This window comes from Thermobia domestica, chromosome 8, assembly GCF_964235325.1.
Source record: "Thermobia domestica chromosome 8, izTheDome1.hap1.1, whole genome shotgun sequence".
NCBI lineage: Eukaryota > Metazoa > Arthropoda > Insecta > Zygentoma > Lepismatidae > Thermobia > Thermobia domestica.
The window spans coordinates 261,021,412-261,048,396 of NC_137461.1; the positions used below are offsets into that span (position 1 = coordinate 261,021,412).

At 35.6% G+C, this 26,985-nt stretch overlaps 1 long non-coding RNA gene across 1 annotated transcript in view; it reads right to left on the minus strand.

The window, feature by feature from the left end:
- Positions 1-26,985, minus strand: part of LOC145693581 (uncharacterized) — a 99,600-nt gene that overhangs the window by 12,147 nt on the left and 60,468 nt on the right. Inside the window, exon 2 of the long non-coding RNA XR_014132808.1 lies at positions 25,432-25,690. This is a non-coding gene — a long non-coding RNA (uncharacterized LOC145693581). The remainder of the gene's footprint in view (positions 1-25,431; positions 25,691-26,985) is intronic.

Sequence of the window (26,985 nt, forward strand, 5' to 3'; positions counted from 1 at the left end):
CTACGTGGTTACTACGTAATTGTATTAAAGATATAATTTTTATCTAATAATCACATAAATATTTGCATTAAAATGTGAATTTATGCAACGAATTTTATCTTTATTTTACTCTGCATGATTGCATGCTTAGTACATGAAGCTTGCCTCCCGAAGAGTTCAAATAATTTTTTGTGCTGACTAGCATCTTGAGAGTACTGTGGAGTTATTTCAAATCAGAGATTACTATCTCCGCTCTATCAGTTAGGTATCTATAAATTTTGAAATTTCATAAATCTCCACACTTAAGAGTCTTCATCCCGGCGAAATTAAAATACCGCTAATTTTACAGTAATTATGTGATATCTTCAAATAGATAAAAGATAACCGAAATGTGGAACAAGAGCGCCCTGGACAATATTATTTTGCATGAGGTACCGTTACTACAAGTCACCTAGTAGCTTTCCGTTTTCAGCCGTTTAGAAACGCGAAAATAAATGCCGATTTTCAAAATGGCTTGAAATCGAAAGCAGATAAGTGAGTCGTGATAACGGTTTCTCATGTAAAATAATATTGTCTAGGGCGCTCTTGTTCCACATTTCGATTATCTTTTATCTATTTGAAGATATCACATAATTACGGTAAAATTAGCGGTATTTTAGTGTCGCCGGGATGAAGACTCTTAATAATGTTGCCCAAGAGACTCGACTCGATTCTCTGAGAATTACAGAGTGCAAAGGCGGATCTAGAAGATAAAAACTGGAGGGGGGGGCAGTCAGACCCCAGACTATGATAGGTATATCAAGTTTACTATAAATTTTCAAAAATATTATTTTTAAATTATTTTTGTCACTCAAAAAACTGGGGGGCCTAGTCCCCCCCCGGCCCTAGCCTAGATCCGCCACTGACAGAGTGGCCCAAAAGTAGGTATACAGTCCCATATTGATCGGCCTGTGGCATTTTATGTAATCTACTTATTGTTATCCATACAGATTTGAATTAGGTTAGTTTATTATTTGTTTTTAATTTCTTTTCACTCATACACTGAACTCGGAATAGACTGAAGCAAATAAACTCATTATCTTAGTAAAGTAAAATGTCATACTTGATCAATACAGAGCTGTATAGCCTACCTACTTTTGAGCCACTCTGTATTTCTTGTCTTCTCTCAATTCCTCTCTTGCCTCGATTCATTTTCTCATCTCGTCTTGTGTTGCAACATTTATGCTCTCAATTTTTCTTATTTTCATCTAGAACAGTGGTGTTCAATTATAATGAGTCTGAGGGCCATAGCCATCTTTACTAGTAAGGTGGAGGGCCGCAATTATTATTATTATTATTATTATTATTATTATTATTATTATTATTATTATTATTATTATTATTATTATTATTATTATTATTATTATTAATATTATTATTATTATGTGTTTGTGAAAGGAAGTGGTATATTTCTTGCGCCTTATGGCTTCTAGTCAGAGTTCGAGGAAGAAAGGTTCTCCTTTTTCAAGCTAGACCAGATGTATTGGTTATTAATGTAATCGTCCCTTTCAGCAACGATATTTTGCCTGTAGTTACAATACCGACTGCAGTGTTGCTGTGGATACCCGCTCCTCTTTTTTTCTTCTTCTTTTGTACAGAAGCGCTAAATGGATGCCTTATTTAGAAAGAAGTGTGGAAACATTAGAAGAATGAATAAATATAAATGAAAATACTATCAGTAATAAGAATCGTAAATCGTGAGAGCTTTGTGGGCCGCAGAAAATGGTTTGGTGGGCCGCATGCGGCCCGCGGGCCGCCATTTGGACAGCTCTGATCTAGAAGTTACCAGAATACGAGAGGTTCACGAAGGGTGTGATATAACAGCATCTAAACTCTTTTTTATTATCAGAGCATACTGTGCAATGACTTGTGCATTTTAAAACGTTGATAATCGGTCTTTATTGTATTCGTAGAACACTTTATTAATTTATAGGTTTTATAATACCATGAATCGTAAAACGCTAGAATAGTGTTAAAGATCTAAGACTTGAATAAATTAGTGTTGCCCACGAAAAGGTGTTAGAAATGGTGGAGGAGAAAAGAACAATCTTAGACATTACTAGCTGAATTCCCTTTCTTCACATGAGGAGAATACGTTTCCTTTTGAACATAAAGGGCACCAAAACTGTCACTAATTAACTTAAAGATACCAAAAACTATCAATTCGACAGTATTATCGGTCATTTTCAATTATGTTCACATGTCACCATGCCATTAGAAGTACTAATAGAGACTGGATTTGGATTTAAACGGCATCAGAGGTGTCACTGTTCGTCTTAGCGACCCCCAAAACTATGGATTCGACACTAATATCGGTTATTTTCAATCATTTATATATATATATATATATATATATATATATATATATATATATATATATATATATATATATATATATATATATATATATATATCCCTCTCTCCTAAGTTGCACCGTTGAAGTGAAATGATAAAAGTCGTCCCCGGCCCGAATCTCATCAATGTTGAAAATTTGGTAGAAATCGGTCGGGTGGTTCGAAAATTATTAAGCACAAAGATAGTTACTGTCATTTTTATATACATAGAAGATTGAGAAGAGAAGAAGAACTGGTTGGGACATTGATTGAGGAGAAATTGTATCGGTAGTGACGTGCTAGAGGGTATGGTGGCAGGAAAAGGAGGGAAGGGACGAAGGAATCTACAATTGATGGACAATATCAAAACAGAAAAACCCGTACGTGAAGACGAAGAGGTTAACAAAAGACCGTGGACCACAGAAGCTTCTCAGTAGCGGCGAGTGACATGCCAATGATAGTAGGTTACCTATAATGACGGAACTCCAGAAATGTTTTGTCTTTTCTCGAAAACGAATCGAGAATGCCATGTTTTTCGTTTCCTGTCGAGTTAAAAAAAAAAATGTTTCTCGTCTCGTGTCGAATTAGAAATGTATTTCTTGTCTCGATTCTCATCGCATTTTCGAGGTGAGAAGAGAAATTTATCCTCTCGGGGGCACTCTATTACAACCTAGTTGACTGAAAATTATCTGACTGACTATATTGCTCCTTCGTGATCTCTGGTGCCGAAGCATTCTACTACTACTATTACTACTACTACTACTACTACTACTACTACTACTACTATTATTATTATTATTATTATTATTATTATTATTATTATTATTATTATTATTATTATTATTATTATTATTATTATTATATCTCGATTTAAACTAGTTTTAGCTAAGTAACCTGACGGTCATCTCTGGCAAGTTCAGATTATTTGAAAAGTTCTTCTCCAAAGAATTTTCTGATCATATGACAGATATTTAGTTTTACTGATTTTTGTACATTTATTAGATGTTTTTCGTTTATCTGTTCAAGTTGTGTTACAATACTTTTAGCGACAATTGCTGTAGTTCAGATAATAATTGGTCTTACTGTAACTTTTTTTTTTTTTTTAAAGGTACCGTTACATCTGTTCTAAACGGCGTGACAAACATCTTGGCATTTGAAGGCGGCGCTCCAAGTTCCTTTTAAATGCTGCTAGCAAATGGGAGGCCTGTGGTATTGCCACGTTTATTTTGTACACATTCACTTTAGTTTATTCCCTGACACCTGATCGCGCTGTAGTTCGTCTGCTTAGCCCCTTTATCACTTGGCAACGTCACGTCAGAGTTTGCATTTTATTCGTTTAGCTGAAATGTCAAGATGTTTTGTCACATGCTTTAATTTCTAGATCCCAGTAGAGTTTGTATTTATCATTTTCAAGCACTGGGCTTGGCTGATATTTGTAGTGTGGCTTGTTATCGGTGGTTAGTTCTATGTTATGTGCCAAACACTGGTAAATGCTTTTTACAATCTATTGTTGTCTTTTTAGGTAGTCTGTGGGAGCCATTATACGGCATGAGCTTGTGATGTGTTCAATTGTTTCTGATGTGTTTCCGCATTTCCTGCACTTTTCATCCGGTATTTCATGCTTCAATATTATGTTTTTACAGTACTTTCGGGTTGGTATCACTCTGTCCTGTATGACCATCATGAGTCGTACTCAGTGGCGTAACTAAAGGTTTGGGAGCCTCCCCGCAGACAGCGTGGAGTGGGGCCCCTTCTCCACGTCCAACTTCACGATTTGGGGGGCCCTTGATGGCTTGAGGCCCCCCCGCAATGCGGGATCTGCGGGGCCTTTATTTACGCCCCTGGTCCTACTGTTTCAGAAGAGAGAACAGTTTTCTTGTGTCGTTTATCTGGGTAATTGTACTCTAAATGATATTTAACGTCTTCACGGATATGAGTAGTAGTGGCCCGCGTATATCTCGCCGAGTCAGCAAAAATTTTTGTGACGTCATAGGTCAAAGGTCAATGACCTTGGCCCGGGGTCAATGACCGAGGGGTACCTAGGACCACCCCCTCTAAATTTTGGCAGGGGTACCATGGCCCACCCCCTAAATTTTGGCAGGGGTACATAGGACCACCCCCTTAAATTTTGGAAATTGCCAAATCTAAAAATTGGGTATGGTAGCCTAGGACCATAGTATGTACCTCTATCAGTATTGGGGGTCTATGTCGTTCCCTTTCATGGGTAAAAAATTGCCAAAAATTCGAATTTCGGAGGTTTTTGACCTAATTTATCCCCTTGGATGAGGTGTTTTTACCCTATATGGTTATATGGGCGTATACAGGGGTCCATTACCTTTCATAAGACATGGGTATATTAATGCACCCCTTGAAAAATTTGGGAGGGGGTACGTTGGCCCACCCCTTAAATTTTGGAAATTGCCCAATTTAAACATTGGGTATTATAGTACCGGACCCTAATATGTATCATGATAAATTTGGGTGGTCCACCTCGTTCCCTTCTAGGGGTACACAATTGCCTAAATATAAACGTAAGCAATACGTTGTACCACGTGTTTGGTTTCGTCCTAATTTATCCCCTTGGATGAGGTCCTATTACCTTATATGTTTATATGGGCGTATACAGGGGTCCATTACCTTTCATAAGACATGGGTATATTAATGCACCCCTTTAAAAATTTGGGAGGGGTACCTTGGCCCACCCCTTCATTTTTAGAAATTGCCCAATTTAAACATTTGGTATTATAGTATAGGACGCTAATATGGATCACTATAAATTTGGGTGGTCCACCTCGTTCCCTTTTAGGGGTACAAAATTGCCAAATTTTAGTACAACCACGTGTTTGGTTTTTAACCTAATTTATCTCCTTGGATGAGGTCCTATTACCTTATATGGTTATATGGTTATGTATAGGTGTTCATTTACCCTATATGGTTATATGGGCGTATACAGGGGTCCATTACCTTTCATAAGACATGGGTATATTAATGCACCAGTTTAAAAATTTGGGAGGGGTACCTTGGCCCACCCCTTCATTTTTAGAAATTGCCCAATTTAAACATTTGGTATTATAGTATAGGACGCTAATATGGATCACTATAAATTTGGGTGGTCCACATCGTTCCCTTTTAGGGGTACAAAATTGCCAAATTTTAGTACAACCACGTGTTTGGTTTTTAACCTAATTTATCTCCTTGGATGAGGTCCTATTACCTTATATGGTTATATGGTCATGTATAGGTGTTCATTCCCTATCATAAGACATAGGTACATTGGTGCACCCCTTTAAATTTTTAGGAGGGGTACCCCGGCCCACCCCTTCAATTTCAGAAATTTTCCAATTTAAGCATTTGGTATTATAGTACAGGACCTCATTATGTATCATGATAAATTTGGATGGTCCATCTCGTTCCCTTTCATGGGTACGAAATTGCCAAATTTAGGTACAACCACGTGTTTGGTTTTTGATTTAATTTATTCCCTTGGATGAGGTCCTATTACCTTATATGGTTATATGGTCATGTATAGGGGTCCATTTCCTATTATAAGACATAGGTACATTTTTGCACACCTTTAAATTTTTGGGAGAGGTACCTTCGCCCACCCCTTTAATTTTGGAAATTGTTCAATTTAAACATTTGGTATTACAGTATAGGACCCTAATATGGATCACTATAAATTTGGGTGTTCCACCTCGTTCCCTTTTTAGGGGTACAAAATTGCCAAAATATAAACGTAAGCAATACGTTGTACCACGTGTTTGGTTTGGTTTTTGACCTAATTTATCTCCTTGGATGAGGTCCTATTACCTTATATGGTTATATTGTAATGTATAGGTGTTCATTTCCTATCATAAGACATAGGTACATTGGTGCATCCCTTTTAATTTTAGGAGAGGTACGTACCTTGGCCCGCCCCTTAAATTTTGGATTTTTTTTTGATTTAAGCATTCGGTATTATAGTACAGGACCTTAATATGTATCATGATAAATTTGGATGGTTCACATCGACCACTTTCATGGGTACGAAATTGCCAAAATATAAACGTAAGCAATACGTTGTACCACGTGTTTGACATTTTGACCCAATTTATCTCTTGGATGAGGTCCTATTACCTTATATGTTTATATGGTTATGTATAGGGGTCTATTTCCTATCATAAGACATAGGTACATTTGTGCACCCCTTTAAAATTTGTTAGGGGTACCTTGGCCCATCCCTTAAATTTTAGAAATTGCTCATTTTATATATTTGGTATTATAGTACTGGACCCTAACATGTATTATGATAAATTTGGGTGGTTTACCTCGTTTCTCTTTCATGGGTACATGTTATATGGTTATGTACAGAGGTTTATTACCTTTATATGTTTATGTTCCCTTTTAAATTTGGGGAATTATCAAATAACAAAATTCGGTAAACCTTTTTTTTCTAGGACCCATTGTAGATGTTGGTGTTCCTCTTATGGCCAAATATTCAAAATTTAAAGGTTATTGACCGGCTTTATTATTGAATAAGTACAGGATTTATTACTTTTTTATAACACACAGGTGTATTTGTGTACCAATCTTAAATTTTGGGAGGGGTACATTTCTTATTGTCATATCAATAATTGGTAATTGGATAGTATCTCATTCATTGGGTAAATCATTGTGAAATATGAGTATGATCACGTAATCAGTTATTGACCTATGATGGAATTAGGAGTCCAGGACATTGGAACATTGAAACTTTGTAGGATAATTTGAGAATTGCGTTATTGGTTTTGGTTATTCCCGCCAAATATAAACGTAAGCAAGACGTTGTACCACGTGATTGTCCTTGATGAGGTAGTGTACAGGGATTCATTTCCTTTGTTGTGGTACTTCTTAAGTTTGAGTACACACACACTTCTAGAAAACAGTTGGTTCTACTCAGGTAAACAATTGACGGACATTATTGACATTATTGAACATATTAACTCTAAGACTTAGGTATATCAAAAGAAGTATTCTTTAAATTTGGGAATGGTGATAAACAGAATTTTAACATAAGGTGCGAAATTTGAAACAATACATTGAACTTTAGTCACAGCTCATAGTCTAAGATCATTGGTGGTGATTGATTTGAAATCTGATAGCTAATCTTATTGAATCTTATGACTCATAGACGAAAGGCAATACATGCTACAACACTGGCAAAGTTATTGTTAATGCAATTTGATTGGTTGATCACTATCTTTCCTGCAATCTGATTGGTTGATCACTATCTTTCGTGCAATCTGATTGGTTGCTGATTTCCAAATCTTTGATGCATTCAGTTTTGTTTTGTTTAACATTTAAAAATCTTGGTTTCGTTCAACATTTTGCACTCACTGATAAATATGATCAAAACCGTTTATTTGTTAATCGAATAGTTAAAAACCGGATAAAGTTTGACGGTTAACCGTGAAACGTAAAATATTTTTTTTAGTTTGAAATTTTTTTGCTTGAAATTTTTTGTTTGAAAATTTTTTCGTTTCCAAATTTTTTTTGTTTCAAAATTTTGTTTGAGATTTTTTTTCGTTTGAAATTTTCGTTTGAAATTTTTTTCGTTTGAAATTTTTTGTTTGAAAATTTTTGTTCAAAAATTTTGTTTAAAATTTTTTGTTTAAAATTTTTTCGTTTCCAAATTTTTTGTTTGAAATTTTTTGTTTCAAAATTTTGTTTGAAATTTTTTGTTTGAATTTTTTTTCGTTTCAAAATTTTTGTTTCAAAGATTTTTGTTTGAAATTTTTGTTTCAATGTTTGAGTTGACATTTTTTAAAAGTTTGTGCACTTATTAGTAAAGAACTGGAACTGTTTAGAACAAAAACCTTTGACAACATTGTGGTGCAATAGTACACGTCAGAACCTGGGGTTGTACTTGAAATGAAAAAACACAATTCATTGAAATGGATCATTTTATTACACTCCACATACATCCATACCAGATAGTGGTTCTGGATATTGTCGATACAATGTATTTTGAACTTCTTGCACTAGTTTGTCTTTAGCATATAATTTTAATTCCAATTGAAGTCTTTTAAGGTCTAATGCAATATCAATTGGTGGAAACTCAATGTCCATTTGATCACAAATAAACTGTTTATCAATACAGGTATGCACCCACGAACGCTGTTGACAACCATCACAATATCTAGATACATGTTGTACAATATGCATAACACATTTTTGAAGGAATATACTAGTTTTGTTGCACACTTCCACTGCATGTTTCACACACTGAAATACGCTGATAAATTTGTTCCATTCAGTTTGTGTTAGATACACCATATTGCGAGGGACATGGAATGTACTCTTTTTACGTAACAGCACCATCTTCTCTTCGAGGACTGTACGCAGCACCACTTCATGATTTGAGCCTAATGATTTGACTATGGTCACATTTAGCTCATCGTTCATTTGGTCGATTCGTGCCATTCTTCACAGGTCAGTTGTACACCAAATTGTTCTGCTTTACCCAATCGAATCACAGGTTCAAATGTTCTAGCACTGATACCAATCATCACATGTTTTGTTTATTGGATAATAGCTTGCGAAGATGAACTCTTTATCGTTAGAAGTACACATCTTTCCTCCTGAAAAGCACTTGCTCAAATGATTTCGTGGGATGACACTGTATTTGCTGGTTTATAGTTATTGCTGACGTCATTGGTAAGGAATGTGCTGATTCATGATTTCATCACAGTTGCTGACGTCATGCCGACAAACCACATTCATACAACTACGGCTGACGTCATTGGAAAGAAATGTGCTGATTCATGATTTTGCTGACGAATCCGGCTATGTACTAAATTCAAATTGACTTCGACCCAAGAATCCTTTGTAACATAAAGATACAGATCCAGTATTTAAGAAACGCAGCAGTTCTTTTTGTTTTGATGCTTCCATGGGTAAATATCTTGCTGGTAAAATTATATTCTTATCATTTTCAAGCTTCACTACGATTCTTACTCCAAACTTTGTAGGGATCATTTGGCTAGCTAAGATTCTATAAGGTACATTCTGTTGTAAATCAGTAATCTTGGTAAATGATTTCATCACATCACGTGTGTTTAGAAACTGCAGACAAGTAGCCATGATGACGTTATCATGAATACTAACTAACTCGAACGATGATGCAAAACTGATGACGTTGCATGATCATGTTCTGACGTGCACCACAATGTTGCCAGAGGTTTTTGTTCCAATCAGTTCCGGCTAGTGCATACCTGTATTGATAAACAGTTTATTTGTGATCAAATGGACATTGAGTTTCCATCAATTGATATTGCATTAGACCTTAAAAGACTTCAACTGGAATTAAAATTATATGCTAAAGACAAACTAGTGCAAGAAGTTCAAAATACATTTTATCGACAATATCCAGAACCACTATCTGGTATGGATGTATGTGGAGTGTAATAAAATGATCCATTTCAATGAATTGTGTTTTTTCATTTCAAGTACAACCCCAGGTTCTGACGTGTACTATTGCACCACAATGTTGTCAAAGGTTTTTGTTCTAAACAGTTCCAGTTCTTTACTAATAAGTGCACAAACTTTTAAAAAATGTCAACTCAAACATTGAAACAAAAATTTCAAACAAAAATCTTTGAAACAAAAATTTTGAAACGAAAAAAAATTCAAACAAAAAATTTCAAACAAAATTTTGAAACAAAAAATTTCAAACAAAAAATTTGGAAACGAAAAAATTTTAAACAAAAAATTTTAAACAAAATTTTTGAACAAAAATTTTCAAACAAAAAATTTCAAACGAAAAAAATTTCAAACGAAAATTTCAAACGAAAAAAAATCTCAAACAAAATTTTGAAACAAAAAAAATTTGGAAACGAAAAAATTTTCAAACAAAAAATTTCAAGCAAAAAAATTTCAAACTAAAAAAAATATTTTACGTTTCACGGTTAACCGTCAAACTTTATCCGGTTTTTAACTATTCGATTAACAAATAAACGGTTTTGATCATATTTATCAGTGAGTGCAAAATGTTGAACGAAACCAAGATTTTTAAATGTTAAACAAAACAAAACTGAATGCATCAAAGATTTGGAAATCAGCAACCAATCAGATTGCACGAAAGATAGTGATCAACCAATCAGATTGCAGGAAAGATAGTGATCAACCAATCAAATTGCATTAACAATAACTTTGCCAGTGTTGTAGCATGTATTGCCTTTCGTCTATGAGTCATAAGATTCAATAAGATTAGCTATCAGATTTCAAATCAATCACCACCAATGATCTTAGACTATGAGCTGTGACTAAAGTTCAATGTATTGTTTCAAATTTCGCACCTTATGTTAAAATTCTGTTTATCACCATTCCCAAATTTAAAGAATACTTCTTTTGATATACCTAAGTCTTAGAGTTAATATGTTCAATAATGTCAATAATGTCCGTCAATTGTTTACCTGAGTAGAACCAACTGTTTTCTAGAAGTGTGTGTGTACTCAAACTTAAGAAGTACCACAACAAAGGAAATGAATCCCTGTACACTACCTCATCAAGGACAATCACGTGGTACAACGTCTTGCTTACGTTTATATTTGGCGGGAATAACCAAAACCAATAACGCAATTCTCAAATTATCCTACAAAGTTTCAATGTTCCAATGTCCTGGACTCCTAATTCCATCATAGGTCAATAACTGATTACGTGATCATACTCATATTTCACAATGATTTACCCAATGAATGAGATACTATCCAATTACCAATTATTGATATGACAATAAGAAATGTACCCCTCCCAAAATTTAAGATTGGTACACAAATACACCTGTGTGTTATAAAAAAGTAATAAATCCTGTACTTATTCAATAATAAAGCCGGTCAATAACCTTTAAATTTTGAATATTTGGCCATAAGAGGAACACCAACATCTACAATGGGTCCTAGAAAAAAAAGGTTTACCGAATTTTGTTATTTGATAATTCCCCAAATTTAAAAGGGAACATAAACATATAAAGGTAATAAACCTCTGTACATAACCATATAACATGTACCCATGAAAGAGAAACGAGGTAAACCACCCAAATTTATCATAATACATGTTAGGGTCCAGTACTATAATACCAAATATATAAAATGAGCAATTTCTAAAATTTAAGGGATGGGCCAAGGTACCCCTAACAAATTTTAAAGGGGTGCACAAATGTACCTATGTCTTATGATAGGAAATAGACCCCTATACATAACCATATAAACATATAAGGTAATAGGACCTCATCCAAGAGATAAATTGGGTCAAAATGTCAAACACGTGGTACAACGTATTGCTTACGTTTATATTTTGGCAATTTCGTACCCATGAAAGTGGTCGATGTGAACCATCCAAATTTATCATGATACATATTAAGGTCCTGTACTATAATACCGAATGCTTAAATCAAAAAAAAATCCAAAATTTAAGGGGCGGGCCAAGGTACGTACCTCTCCTAAAATTAAAAGGGATGCACCAATGTACCTATGTCTTATGATAGGAAATGAACACCTATACATTACAATATAACCATATAAGGTAATAGGACCTCATCCAAGGAGATAAATTAGGTCAAAAACCAAACCAAACACGTGGTACAACGTATTGCTTACGTTTATATTTTGGCAATTTTGTACCCCTAAAAAGGGAACGAGGTGGAACACCCAAATTTATAGTGATCCATATTAGGGTCCTATACTGTAATACCAAATGTTTAAATTGAACAATTTCCAAAATTAAAGGGGTGGGCGAAGGTACCTCTCCCAAAAATTTAAAGGTGTGCAAAAATGTACCTATGTCTTATAATAGGAAATGGACCCCTATACATGACCATATAACCATATAAGGTAATAGGACCTCATCCAAGGGAATAAATTAAATCAAAAACCAAACACGTGGTTGTACCTAAATTTGGCAATTTCGTACCCATGAAAGGGAACGAGATGGACCATCCAAATTTATCATGATACATAATGAGGTCCTGTACTATAATACCAAATGCTTAAATTGGAAAATTTCTGAAATTGAAGGGGTGGGCCGGGGTACCCCTCCTAAAAATTTAAAGGGGTGCACCAATGTACCTATGTCTTATGATAGGGAATGAACACCTATACATGACCATATAACCATATAAGGTAATAGGACCTCATCCAAGGAGATAAATTAGGTTAAAAACCAAACACGTGGTTGTACTAAAATTTGGCAATTTTGTACCCCTAAAAGGGAACGATGTGGACCACCCAAATTTATAGTGATCCATATTAGCGTCCTATACTATAATACCAAATGTTTAAATTGGGCAATTTCTAAAAATGAAGGGGTGGGCCAAGGTACCCCTCCCAAATTTTTAAACTGGTGCATTAATATACCCATGTCTTATGAAAGGTAATGGACCCCTGTATACGCCCATATAACCATATAGGGTAAATGAACACCTATACATAACCATATAACCATATAAGGTAATAGGACCTCATCCAAGGAGATAAATTAGGTTAAAAACCAAACACGTGGTTGTACTAAAATTTGGCAATTTTGTACCCCTAAAAGGGAACGAGGTGGACCACCCAAATTTATAGTGATCCATATTAGCGTCCTATACTATAATACCAAATGTTTAAATTGGGCAATTTCTAAAAATGAAGGGGTGGGCCAAGGTACCCCTCCCAAATTTTTAAAGGGGTGCATTAATATACCCATGTCTTATGAAAGGTAATGGACCCCTGTATACGCCCATATAAACATATAAGGTAATAGGACCTCATCCAAGGGGATAAATTAGGACGAAACCAAACACGTGGTACAACGTATTGCTTACGTTTATATTTAGGCAATTGTGTACCCCTAGAAGGGAACGAGGTGGACCACCCAAATTTATCATGATACATATTAGGGTCCGGTACTATAATACCCAATGTTTAAATTGGGCAATTTCCAAAATTTAAGGGGTGGGCCAACGTACCCCCTCCCAAATTTTTCAAGGGGTGCATTAATATACCCATGTCTTATGAAAGGTAATGGACCCCTGTATACGCCCATATAACCATATAGGGTAAAAACACCTCATCCAAGGGGATAAATTAGGTCAAAAACCTCCGAAATTTGAATTTTTGGCAATTTTTTACCCATGAAAGGGAACGACATAGACCCCCAATACTGATAGAGGTACATACTATGGTCCTAGGCTACCATACCCAATTTTTAGATTTGGCAATTTCCAAAATTTAAGGGGGTGGTCCTATGTACCCCTGCCAAAATTTAGGGGGTGGGCCATGGTACCCCTGCCAAAATTTAGAGGGGGTGGTCCTAGGTACCCCTCGGTCATTGACCCCGGGCCAAGGTCATTGACCTTTGACCTATGACGTCACAAAAATTTTTGCTGACTCGGCGAGATATACGCGGGCCACTACTACTATATGACATCAAATGATGCCACATATTTATCGGGAAAATATTCCGAATTTTTTTTTCACGAACAAGAGTGCAAACTGGGGGGTAAGTAAAAACAAATGGTTTGGAATATTATTTTTTACATACCTTCAGTTCGCACTCTTCTTCGTGAAAAAAAAAAAAGGACTATTTTCCCGATAAATATGTGGCATCATTTGATGCCATAACCGTGAAAAGGTTAAAGATTCCGTGGAGTTCTTTTGATTTCCATTTGCTATGCTTTTGTTCATCTAATTCATAGTCTGTGGTGAACTCTTGTCATGGCTAGATAGAGTGGTGTAACTTTTGTGTCTGCATCGCATATTACATTGGTTCATTTTATTGATAATAACAATGTCGAATTTGTTCGCAGGTACCGTTTCATCTGTTCTAATTTCTTGATCCCAGTAGAGCTTGTATTTACTACTGGACTTGGCTGATAGAAATATTTGTAGTATGGCTTGTTATCGGTGGTTAGTTCTATGTTATATGCCAAACAATGGTATGTCTTTTCTTTTGGTGAAATATTGGCGAAATTATTATTATTATTATTATTATTATTATTATTATTATTATTATTATTATTATTATTATTATTATTATTATTATTATTATTATTATTATTATTATATAGGAGTTGAGATTTTCAATACATTTTTGTTCGTGTTGATTCATTTTTCGTTGCTGCGATATCTGCACCAGGTAATCGATCAATTTATCAATTCATTTTTCGTACTTAAAGTTAGCCATCTAATTATAACTAATCGGGTGTAGCCGCCTGGTAATTTTTCACTCGTGACAAATGAGATAACGAAAAGGTGTGTCAGGCGTAGGAGGAACAAGTCTTCGAGAAAAACACGAAACGATTGTTTTCTTTCGTCTTTTTTTTATTTAAAAGTTTTTTTTCTTTTATTTTCTTTTTCTTCTTTATACCCTGCTTGTTCCTTCCCTTGTAAGAACCATCATCATTTTTTTCTTTTTCTCTCTCTCTTTTTTCGTTTTCCTTCTAGGGGTGATTTTTCTCATAAATCGAGACTAGCTTTGGTCATTTATTACTCGGCGCGAAGCCTCGAATGGGCCAACCTCTGGTCCAATTGCCCCGCCTTTTCTCCGCCCACCAGCCAAGAAAGATTAATTATCTTCTTTTGGCTACATCTCCAGGGGGATTTTGGGATCCGACGAAAAGCGATGATAGCCGATATAATCCGATCTGTGCATTTATTTATTTTTAAAAATCTTTTTTTCTCTTTTGTTTTCGTTTATTCACAAATGCATCTGAATACGCACAAAATGCTGGATGGTGATTTTGTTTCAGTTTGGTAATATATGGATTATATTTTTATTAATTATTTGTTTCCATTGTATGTATATTAGGACAATTAAATTTAGTTTGATTTATCAGTTTCGAGTATCTCCATCGAATACTTGAATAATAATATAACCACATATTATTATTATTATTATTATTATTATTATTATTATTATTATTATTATTATTATTATTATTTACATTTGCACGACTGTTTTTTTTTTCACGTAGCACGTGCATGTTATGGGACACCTCAGTTTAATGGTTAGAGCGTTGGACTCACTTCCAGGTGGCCCTGGGTTCGATTCCCAGCCGGTGCTTCCCGATTTTCGCCATCTACCCAGTGTCGTGAGGAAAACTGGTGAGTCACGTGGCAAAAAAAAAAGCCGTGACGGTAACTAGGTCTACAAAAACTCCTGATATGCCTGTTAGAAACAGGAAGATACAGTGCGCTGACCACATGATAGTCGCTAGATTGGATTTAGTTCAGCCGGTCGCTAACAGAGGGTATTGGAGTTGCTGAGACTCACAAAGGGCTGCCACGCCAATTGGTTTTGAGTATGTGCATGTTATGAGTATGTGTGTTAGCCATACAGTTAGAAGAAGACAAATAACTAGGAATGCAATGTATATACCCGATTGCAATGAAATGAGCTGAGCGAGCTTAAACTACGTAATCAGTTTATTGTTAATTGTTCACAAAAAAATCGCGTGAAAACTTTTTTTCCATGTTAAGTCTATGCAAGCGTTTTTCGGTGATTATTCCTCGATGGTACATCGGATTTTTTATTTCGACCTATGTTCTCACTCAGCACGACATACTCTATCAGCGTGCTAAGTTTGGTTGAGATCGGCCAAACGGTCTAGGAGGAAGCGTTTTTCGGTGATTATTCCTCGATGGTACATCGGATTTTTGATTTCGACCTATGTTGTCACTCAGCACGACATACTCTATCAGCGTGCTAAGTTTGGTTGAGATCGGCCAAACGGTCTAGGAGGAGTTCGCGGACAACCAAACGGCTGACCCGAGTATAAGAGCTTCGCTTCGCTCAGCTCAATTATATAGATACAATCTGTTACTTAATAGTTTATTTATTTATTTATTTACGTATATCCCTCAGATCTATACAATATTTAAGTAATCAATCTGATCTGGCAGAATTGAACCTATCAGTTATTGGGAACGAAAGTATACATTTTACCGCCATAATTTCCGATTTTCTCGAGATCTACGCATGAGAATTTACTGTTAGGTATGTCATTTTGTTCAGCTTAGTGTATTTTATTGATTGATCTATAAATATCCTAACTTTGGACACTATTATTGTTAAACAAATTTTAACTTTTAAGAGTTAATCACAATTTTAAGCTATATGTCATATGAACCTTTACGTAGGCCAACTGCTATCTTGGTAGGGTGTCTTCCCACTTGCGACAGTCCTATTAGCGACAAGAACTGTTAACTGTCCTATGAGCGACCGATTCGATCTGTTAACTGCCCTATGAGTCACCAATTCGTTCATACTAAGATAATGGAAGAAGATAAGGTTCTCTCTTTAACTTGTTTTATGCTAGTGTGATTTAGAATCTAACAAAATGTACGATGAAAAATTTCGCTCTACCTGAATTTAATACGTGAGAATGCTCTCATTACATTAACAATCTTTTATACGTTTTTCCTAATATTATATTTTTGAATTAATTTCTATGACTACATTGACTCCATCAAGGGGAAAACTAACTAAATGTTTAGAATAGCTCCGCCTTTGTCTATGATTCTAATATAATTAAAAATTTCATGTTAAAATGATACGGAGCATAAGTTTAGATTGAATATGTTTATGGCATGAGAAAGAAATCAGAAAGAGGTAGGGGCGCCCGAAGAAAATTTTCTAGGGAGGGGCATCTCAATGGTTGCTGTATCACGTCTGGTATATGGCATTGAATATACGTGGTTTGCTATATTACGTATACATTTTTGTGAGCCAGGGAGGCGACCCCTGCCTTCCCAACGGGCGCCCATGGAAAAAAAGTGTTCACCATTTGAGGATATCAAAGAAATCTAAAAGAAAAAAAAAAAACGGTGTATTCGAAGAAATTATTACACAAGTTACAAATCTCTCGCAGGATTTAACAGTTCGTTATGTGTATAATCGGCAAAGACATGTATGTGGTAAATTTCATGTCAAAAGAGCAGAAAATAACAATAATAAAACAAAAATGAAACTTTCTTGTCCATTTAGCAACATTTTGTTTTTCTCATTCTAATTTTTTGTATTTATAATTATTTTCCTATGAAATTTACCACAAATATACATTTCTCGATTATACACATAGTATCAGTATTAAAAGTACCCTGCAAAATCATTATCAAAGTATATTCTTACAAGAAGACAGTTATAGATATGTGACAATTATTTTGGACATGAGTGTACCTGGTGGGAGCACTGTCGAAAAAGTGTAAATGCTTTTTTCAGGACAGCCATCCTCAGTAAAGATTTTCCTGGATTTTCTTTATGCACACCAGGCAAATGCCGGAATGGTACCTAACCTAATGGTCTCCAGCGATTCCTTCCTTCTTCATTCCTTTCTTTCTAGCTTTTCCTCGGATAGTGTGATCGCTGAGGAACATTATCCGTCGTACGTGACGGGCTAACATGGTCATAGGTTCCGAAATCCCAGAAATCTAATTCCTAATCCTAATCCTATCAATCTTCTACAAATGGAAGCATATTTAGCCCATGTACTCAAAACACTAATAAACCTATGGCATAAAATATATAACCTATGATTTCCAGTATCACCCTACTTTGGAAGGTAACTCTGAACATTGATGGGTGCACTGTAGACTGCATATATGTAATATACCACTTTAATGAAACTTTAATACCTGACAGGCCGGTAGCAACCCCAAAAATTTAGGGGGGCCCGGCTGAAGTTAGGGGGGCCCGATCCAACCATATTATAGTTCATCACCATAGTATAGTTCACTTGCAAGCCTACCATAAACATTTTAGAAAGGCCAGCAAAAATTTGGGGGGCGCCCCCCCTAGACACCCCTGGATACGGGCCTGATGCCTGAATATTAAAATCGACGTTAAACTGGGCCTTGTTCTTTACAAAATAAGTAATACTTGTGTCTTGAGATAAAATAAATATGATTTTTTAAGAAGCATAGAATAATATGTTTAAAAAATGGTTTTTATGATTTTATTTTGTTTGAGATTTTAAGTTTGTTTCAAAATAACGTAGTCTATTCTGTTTGTGTTATGAGAAATAATATATATTATTACTTAACACTATTCGTGAAAACAAGCTAATGGTTCCAATTGCAACTTCGATCTACTCTGCTACTTTCTAACAAAACCTAACAATATAATATATGTATTAGAAGCGGCACTATAACGAATTATCCTACTCAGTTACCTAAAACTTTGTGGTGGACACACGTGGGTTTTATCGGGGTTCTCCCGTTTCCTTTCACTTTCTTCATTCCCATTTCACTCATCTCTCATAATCACCGTCTCCTGTAGCCTAACCGGCATAAACGTAGGACGTAAAACTTAAAGATATCATTTCATTTTTTTCAGTTACCTAAAAAACCTAACTAAATATTTGTAAATATATCGTAATAGGCTATGTGCAATTCCGACCTCAGGATACAGTACATTATATACTATATAGTTTCTTGCTTATCTATTACACCTATCACATGTCAATTCCTCTCTTCCTTGGGTCCCTATAAATAATGCTCTACAGAGTTGGCGCTGTACCATGAAGACAATTTTGAATATGTAGCTCATTCCCCCTTCCCCCCACAGAAACCACGCAAACCACCACTACCAGCAGAATTACTGGTGAGTATGTTTTTGACGTCGATATTTCTTTTCGGGAGTTTTACTTTAGACAATGATACCACATCATGGAACGATAAATCACGTTGATCTTCTGGTGGAGACGTAACATACAGGGTGTTTCGAAACAACACCGACAACGTTTTTGGAGGTGATTCCTGACACCAAGATAAGACAAAAAGTATAGACCAACCTGGGTGCACAAATGCTTCCTTTCGGAGTTATAGGCTACCGAAAACATGAAAAAATGAACTTTAAAGATCCATAGCTTCAAAACTATGGGACTTACCATAGTCCGGTCAAGACTTCACTTAGGAACTAATGTGTGGGTTATCCAAAAATACATGTTTCACAATCCGAAGGTACTCACGAAGCAATTTTTCTAGAGAGAGTTTGGCTACGGGCATATTATTTGAAGTATTTACCAACTACCTCTATAAAAATTGTTGTTGAAGTATCAGAGGATTCTGAAACTTGGATATTTGGATAGGGCACGTAGCCTACTAGTTCCTAAGTGAAGTCTTGACCCGTTTAGGGTAGGTCCCATAGTTTTGAGCGTATAGACCTTTAAAGTTCATTTTTTCATGTTTTCGGCAGCCTATAACTCCGAAAGGAAGCATTTGTGCCCCCAGGTTGGTCTATACTTTTTGTCTTATCTTGGTGTCAGGAATCACCTCCAAATACGTTGTCGATGTTATTTCGAAACACCCTGTATATGCAAACATCAAACGATATGTAGACTTGTGAAACTTCTTTTAAGGACCTTTCCTTCTTTATCGCTTTCAGTGCTTCTGCTATATTTCATGTCTGATGCTTTGACCTTTCTATAGGCTATATGAATTTTTTTAATATTCCCATGGCATCTGCAACAGTGAGTTTCCTGACTATGTGTCACTGTTAGGAGTATGTGTCTCACTGTTAAGAGGAAATGAACAACAATAGACACAATCTGCTACCTATCAAAGCATTTTTACATATACGTACAATAAATAAATGAATTAACAATATGTGTTTCACCAGAATAAATATTATCAATTATGGTTGGCAACGAACGAATTATTCTTTAGCGTCATAAAAATATTTTTTTCGGAAACTGCGTATCAGAATTTACGCTGAAATAATTTATTTTATGCAGCTTAATGAGATCTATGGATTGGTGTACCCCAAAGTCTCATCTTTGGACACTTTTTTCGTCTTACACTAATAATATTGCTGAATATCTCTGTAGCACCAGAGATGGAGTGGGTCAGTGGGTCGTGGGTTAAGATTTGTGAGTGGGTCGTGAGTCAGCAGGATGCGACCACAACCCATAGTGACCCACTACAAACCACCGACCTACTTACTCTCTTCAGTGCATTGTAGAGAGCATCTTCTGAACACTGGTGAATTTGTCTACGTTTTACTTTCAAGGCCTCATTTTCCCTCCTTTTTCATTTGTTTCTATTTACTTATACCTGGGGTGAGTATATCTTACAAGGAGAAGGCACACTTTGGTAAGTGAACTTCGGGGCCATTTTTTGCGAGGTGGTAGTGCACATTTAAACAGTTAATATTACAAACTGGGAGAGCGCAATGGGCAAAAATGACGGAGAAAAACCGTCTTAAAGTTTTCTACTCGACGTATATATCGTACGACGCGCAAACTTACCAAGTGACGGCGTGGCAGAGTGAGAAGAATCAGCGACTCAAGTGCAAAGAGTCCCGGGTTCCATTCTCGTTCGAGTCAAACTTTTTTCTTGTTTTTTGCTTCAACCAATAAAGTAGGCATTTGTAAGTATAAGTAAAGTATTAATTCACCATATGTTTATAATGAATAAAACAATAGAAATTTTCAATCACTTGTAAATTTTTTTGATGTTCCATGTTAACTAGGATCAAAATTTAATCTCTTCCGTAAATATTTTTGTTACTGCAGTCGTTGTGTAAAAAATGTTCTTGAAGCTTCGTATCTACATCTGTTGACAGTGTGAGAATTACAAGTAGAATGAGGGGGAAATCTGCTTTGGTTATAGCAACATCCAGTATTAGCAAAGGGGATTTCCCCCCTCAACTCCTTTGTAAATCGCACACTGTGAACAGATGTAGATACGAAGCGTCAAAAACATTTATTACACAACGACTGTCGTCAAGGGCGCCGATCATGGGGGGCCGTCCCCCAAGCTCATGTGGGCCCCATGTATTTTTATGAATATGTATTTTTTTATTGTTACATGTATTGTTGTATGTATTTTTTATGAATGAGACCCCCCAAATTTACAGAGAAATCGGCGCCGTTGACTGTCGTAACCATAATACAACTCGTGATATTAGTATATTTACGGAATAGATTAAATTTTCTTGCTAGTTAACATGGAACATTAAAAGATTTTACAAGTGATTTTAAAATTTCTATTGTTTTATTCATTATAAACATATGGTGAATTAATATTTTATTTATAGTTACAAATGGTTACTTTATTAGTTGAAACAAAAAAATGATTGATTCGAACAGGAGCCGAACCCGGGACCCTTTGCGTATGAGTTGCACACTACTCACTCTGCCATGCCGTCACTTGATGAACTACCGCGTCGAACAGTATATGTGGCAAGTAGAAAAATTTTGAAGACGGTTTTTCTCCCTTATTTTTGCCCATTGCGCTCTCTCAGTTTGTAATATTTACTCTTTAAATGTGCACTACCTCCTCGCAAAAAATGGCCCCGAAGTTCACTTACCAAAATCTGCCTTCTCCTTGTAAGTGAGAAAAGAACTTCAGGCACTTTTGGATATTGATATTTGCAATTGTAATACAAGCAATAGGACCTACTGCAGTTGTAGGTATAGACTAGTCGAAGCTTCTTTTTTTATATATATGTTGATCTACTTTGCCTTGATTTGAGACTTTCGAATTTCATCCTATTTTCCACTGAAAAGTATCTGTAATTCAACAAGGAAATAGTTATATATGATAAGTTAATTGAAATTCATCGTAATAGACTCTATGGCCCATGTCAAACACTTTACCCCAGTGTTTGAGCGATTGACCATAGAAATTCAAATTTCGATTATGATAATTTCACACCCTTGTTTCATTACAAGTGTAAGTTCTTTATTCACTTGAGAGGGGGCGTGGGTCGTTGGTCACAGTGATAACGATTGGTTTTGGTGGGTCAGAGTGGGTCACGGTGGGTGATATAGATCATGGTGGGTCGTGGGTCACAGTAGACCATGGAGGGTCGTGTGTCACGGTCGTGTGGTAGGTCAGTGGGACATGAGTCAAGTTTTCATAAACCTTCACCATCTCCACGAACTACTCGATATTTTCTCAAGTTGTCCCTCGATATTTCTAATACTCATACTAAATTTGGTTAACATCAGTCGACCTTTTTAAAGTTTCCTTTTCGGTGAAGGGCGGGACGAAGCGAGCATAAAAGACTTCATTCAAATTAATCTAATGGAGCAGAAATAAGATATCATAAAATTATATTTTCTTTCAAAAGTGAAAGAAGGGTTAAAAGCGTTAATATATAGGAAGCAGGAAGTTATGTCTATATTTGAGAAAGAAAAAAAAAACTTGCAAAGTAGATAGGATTTGTGACATAAGGTACCACTAAGGAAGAAGTTTTGAAAATTCAAGGTGAAAAGAAGTGGGGGATGGAGATTGCAATTATTATAATAAGATGTCGATACCTCAGAATTCCTTAAGTTTACGGACATGACATTTGATATCTGGACTTTTTATGTAAAGTAATTAAACAAGTGTTTTAGCATTTTTTAAAAATATTCTTGCCGTGCTGAGGGGCTTCTTCTAGTTCAAATATTTTTATCCAAATATATATATAAACAGAAAGTGCATAGAGCCAAAAGTTCTCTTCTAGTTAAATGGTAACATTACCAACCTTGATACAAGAAATCCAATTTTGCTTCCCCTTTTCTTCGGACTTCCAGATCCCTTGTTATACAAAGTTGTAGACCCACATTTCGCACAGTCTTGATGGGTGTTATTATACCAACCCACACGGAAGACCCAGTAGTCGGAGATAGCATGTTATCTAACAGTCAACTTTGGCCCTACGTTGCAATTGGTCACTTTGCCTAGCACTTGCCAACCTACTCCATTGCAAATATATCCGCTACGAAACAAGTAAAATCGCGATAGGGGAGAGCGAGATCGAAACTGTTGAACAAATGACGGCAAATTGTTGGTTGGCCAACATAAACGAATAAATGACGAAAAGTTGTCAGTTCACTAATATAAATTGTTTGATAAATGACGGGGAACTGTTGGTTATCCAACATAAACCGTTGGATAAATGACAGCAAATTGCTGGTTGGCCAGTATACACACTAAACTACGTTGGGCCAAGACATTCTTTAATTTTATTGTTTGCTATTCCGTTATCCGTGACCGTGAGCTGACTCCTGATCGCGTCGTTTGTTGACCCGCATGTGGCCTATAAGGTCTGCGGCTAGCGTAAATGCCCAAACTAAAAAGAGATGCATTAAGTGATAGTATTTGGAGTTTTCCCATTAGAGCAGTGTTGAATTTAAGAATGTTTCATTCCTCCCTGAACTCACCTCTCGCTCTCGGAGAAAATTAAGAATAACTCTACTAAAGACAGTGTAGAGAGGATCATATGAGACGTATGAATGAATTAATGGGATATGGATAGCCACAGTCAAAGTCACCGTTACGAAGGAAGATAACGGATATAATCGCTCTTGCTATCTACTGAAAAAATCAGAATTCAAAAATTTCCGGACGGATATATGTCATCGTTACCCATAAAGATGCTAACGGATTGACTTTATTAATGAACTCGGCCGATAATATCGTTCTATAGTCCGCGTCACCCGAATTGGCGTGTGGCATCAGTCAATAAGCTCGCAGTGCCCTGTTACTAAACCTTCAGGGAGGAATCTAATCATTCATAATTTATTTTGTTCGTATTTGAGGACCATTATGAATGATTAGATTCCTCCCTGAAGGTTTAGTAACAAGGCACTGCGAGCTTTTTTGACTGATGCCACACGTCAATTCGGGTAACGCGGACTATAGTAGCTATCTAATGGAAAAAATATCAAGAGTTATCGTGAAGAGTATGTACGCACGTACTACCATTACTATCTTCTAAATCCTACTTGTATGATTTTACTGCAGTGTAAACAGAATTCAAGAGTTACCGTGAAGAGGAATGTACCCACGAACTAGTGTTATAATCTTCTAAGTCCTATTTGTGTGATTTTAATAACATACTTGTGCACTGCTATCTACAGTGTAAACAGAATTCAAGAGTTATCGTGAAGAGGAACGTATGTACGAACTACTGTTACAATCTTCTAAGTCCTACTTGTGTGATTTTAATAACATACTTGTGCACTGGTATCTATAGTGTAAACAAAATTCAAGAGTTATCGTGAAGAGGAATGTAAGTACGTACTAACGCTAGAATCTTCCACGTTCTACTTGCGTGTAACAGTGTATAACATTGATATTGGCACACATTGATTTTCTGAAACAAACCCCTTCGAGTTTCCTACGATGTGCCTGAGGAAAGGAAAATTCTAAATTATAACAATACATTGAATGTATAGAGTAGACCGAAAGTCCCATATCTGAGATGTACCTCCGTGTATCTGAGATAAAGGTGTTCAGTATTTCATTGGAGGTATCTCTTACTGTTGTATTCTATTAGATGTATTTTATTATTTCATTATTGATAGAGAAAATCATAGACGATGAGTCAACCGTATGCCGTGGAGGAACAGAGTGTAACGAGCTCCTGGACTCCATTACACAGGGAAATCAATGACAGACATCTAAAGGGATTTTGCTGCACATTTTTAACAAATTTTCCAAACAAACGATTTTGTGATGGGAGAAAAGCTTTCTAAAAAACATTGTTTCAACAACAGAGCCTGCTTAGAATGACCATCACCGAAAGGGGAATGCTATACACAATATTATGAACGCATCCCAACACAAAATTTAGGTATGAAGCCAAACATAGGGAGTAATAGTACTTTTCGCTCATCCTGTACTGAGAATTTGATGAACTCTCGGTAAAATTAGAACTTTTTAAATATATATATATATAAGAAATACCGTATCTTACTTGATTATATATATATATATATATATATATATATATATATATATATATATATATATATATATATATATATATATATATACAGTGGCGGATCCAAGGGGAGGGCTATAGGGGCTATAGCCCCCCCCCTTGACGCTCAGGTATACACTGGATAAAATGGGCTTCAATCCTGCTTTACACTGGATAAAACGGCAAAATATGGTTTAGCCCCTCCCTTGATCATATCCTGGATCCGCCACTGTATATATATAATCAAGTAAGATATTTCTTAAGTTTCATTGACTTATTACCTTTCCCGGAAATATATAGGTAGTATGATACTTTTAAAGCTAATTTTGTTCGTATCGTATAGTATTAAAAAACAATTCCTTGTGCAACAACCCTTAGGATTACTTACCCATCTCATGTCACCCATACCTTTGGGGTGATCTGTGGTGAGCATATGAGTTCCTCTCGCCGTTAATGCTGGAGTTCTTTACCTCTTTCTTTCTTTCACGTAGCTTCCCACTTGTCCTCACGACGATGAATTAACGCTGGAATTTCAATACAATTTGTATGAACGGTCACATATCTTCCTTCTGAAGAAACCTGACGCTACTTGATTTCACTGATCTCACAAGAAACAATATTCTTGCGGTATAGGGCGTTAGTTGCCTCTGTAAGACATGAATATTAAAGCAAACATATTTTAAAAAGTGTTCCATTTTCCTAAATTTTTCACAGCTTAAATTCTAGCAGATTCCCAACTCAACATCAAATAATGATTCTACAGTACGACATAATAAATAAATAAATCGACATAATAATACGACATAATAATAAATATCATTAAATATAATCTTTTGAATTGTTACTATTACAATCAATCAACACAACTCATAATATATATCTATGTGTTTGGATGATAGATTACTCTTTCCAGCTTGAATAAAGTTCTTTTTTTTTTTTAAGACAGCAAAAAAGAAAAACGGTACAAATAAAAGAAATCCCACGCATTTTGTTTAGATCAATCGAACAGAGGTCGCATGACGACTGGCAATTCATAATCCCGCAAGGCATTGTGGGAGCACAGGTGCTCCATCTGTGGGAAACTTTCCACACAGGATACATTACCAAAATGGCTACAATTAATTTCATTTCTTTTTTTTTTCTGTCTTTCTTCTTCTCTCATTTGAAAAATTATGCGTCTAAAAAGGGGGGAAGAATAAGGAGAAAGATATGAAGAAATTATGTTTAAAGAGAAATGTAATTTACTGCATCATTTGTAGCACATCTCAAAATATTTTGGTGATAGTGATTTTCAAATAAGTACGGTAGGATAGATGGTGCTTCAGAAGCAGTACGCTATCACCAAACTCAAATCTGGGTATAGATTTATACATTTCTAATGACACTACAAAAATGTAGAGTACATTGTATTTAGAGAATAAATTGACATTTACCATTTATCCCAATATTACTCAATTCTCCTACCATGGTATCCTTAGACTCCCTAACCTTAGTTCTTCTTCTTCTTCTTCTTCTTCTTATTATTATTATTATTATTATTATTATTATTATTATTATTATTATTATTATTATTATTATTATTATTATTATTATTAATTAATTAATTTTTTTTTTAGTTTTACGTCCCACGGTAATGCCGGCTAGGCTAAAGGAGACGGTACCTTATTTCGCAATTAAACTTACTATTGGATTCATTAATTTCCAGTTTTGTTAAGTCGTCCTAAATATATATATATATGAGTTATAGATTACAAGTGATTAGAGTACATGAAGTATGGCGTAGCCAAAAGTATTAGATTGGGTTGGGATATGTCATAACTCTGAAACAAATAACTAGGTATGGAATACAGAATTTGTAATTGCAAATTTGGAGCAAAGCGATCAACTTCTAAGTGCATCAATTGTTTTGGTGAATATACACGACATGTAAATAATTGAATTT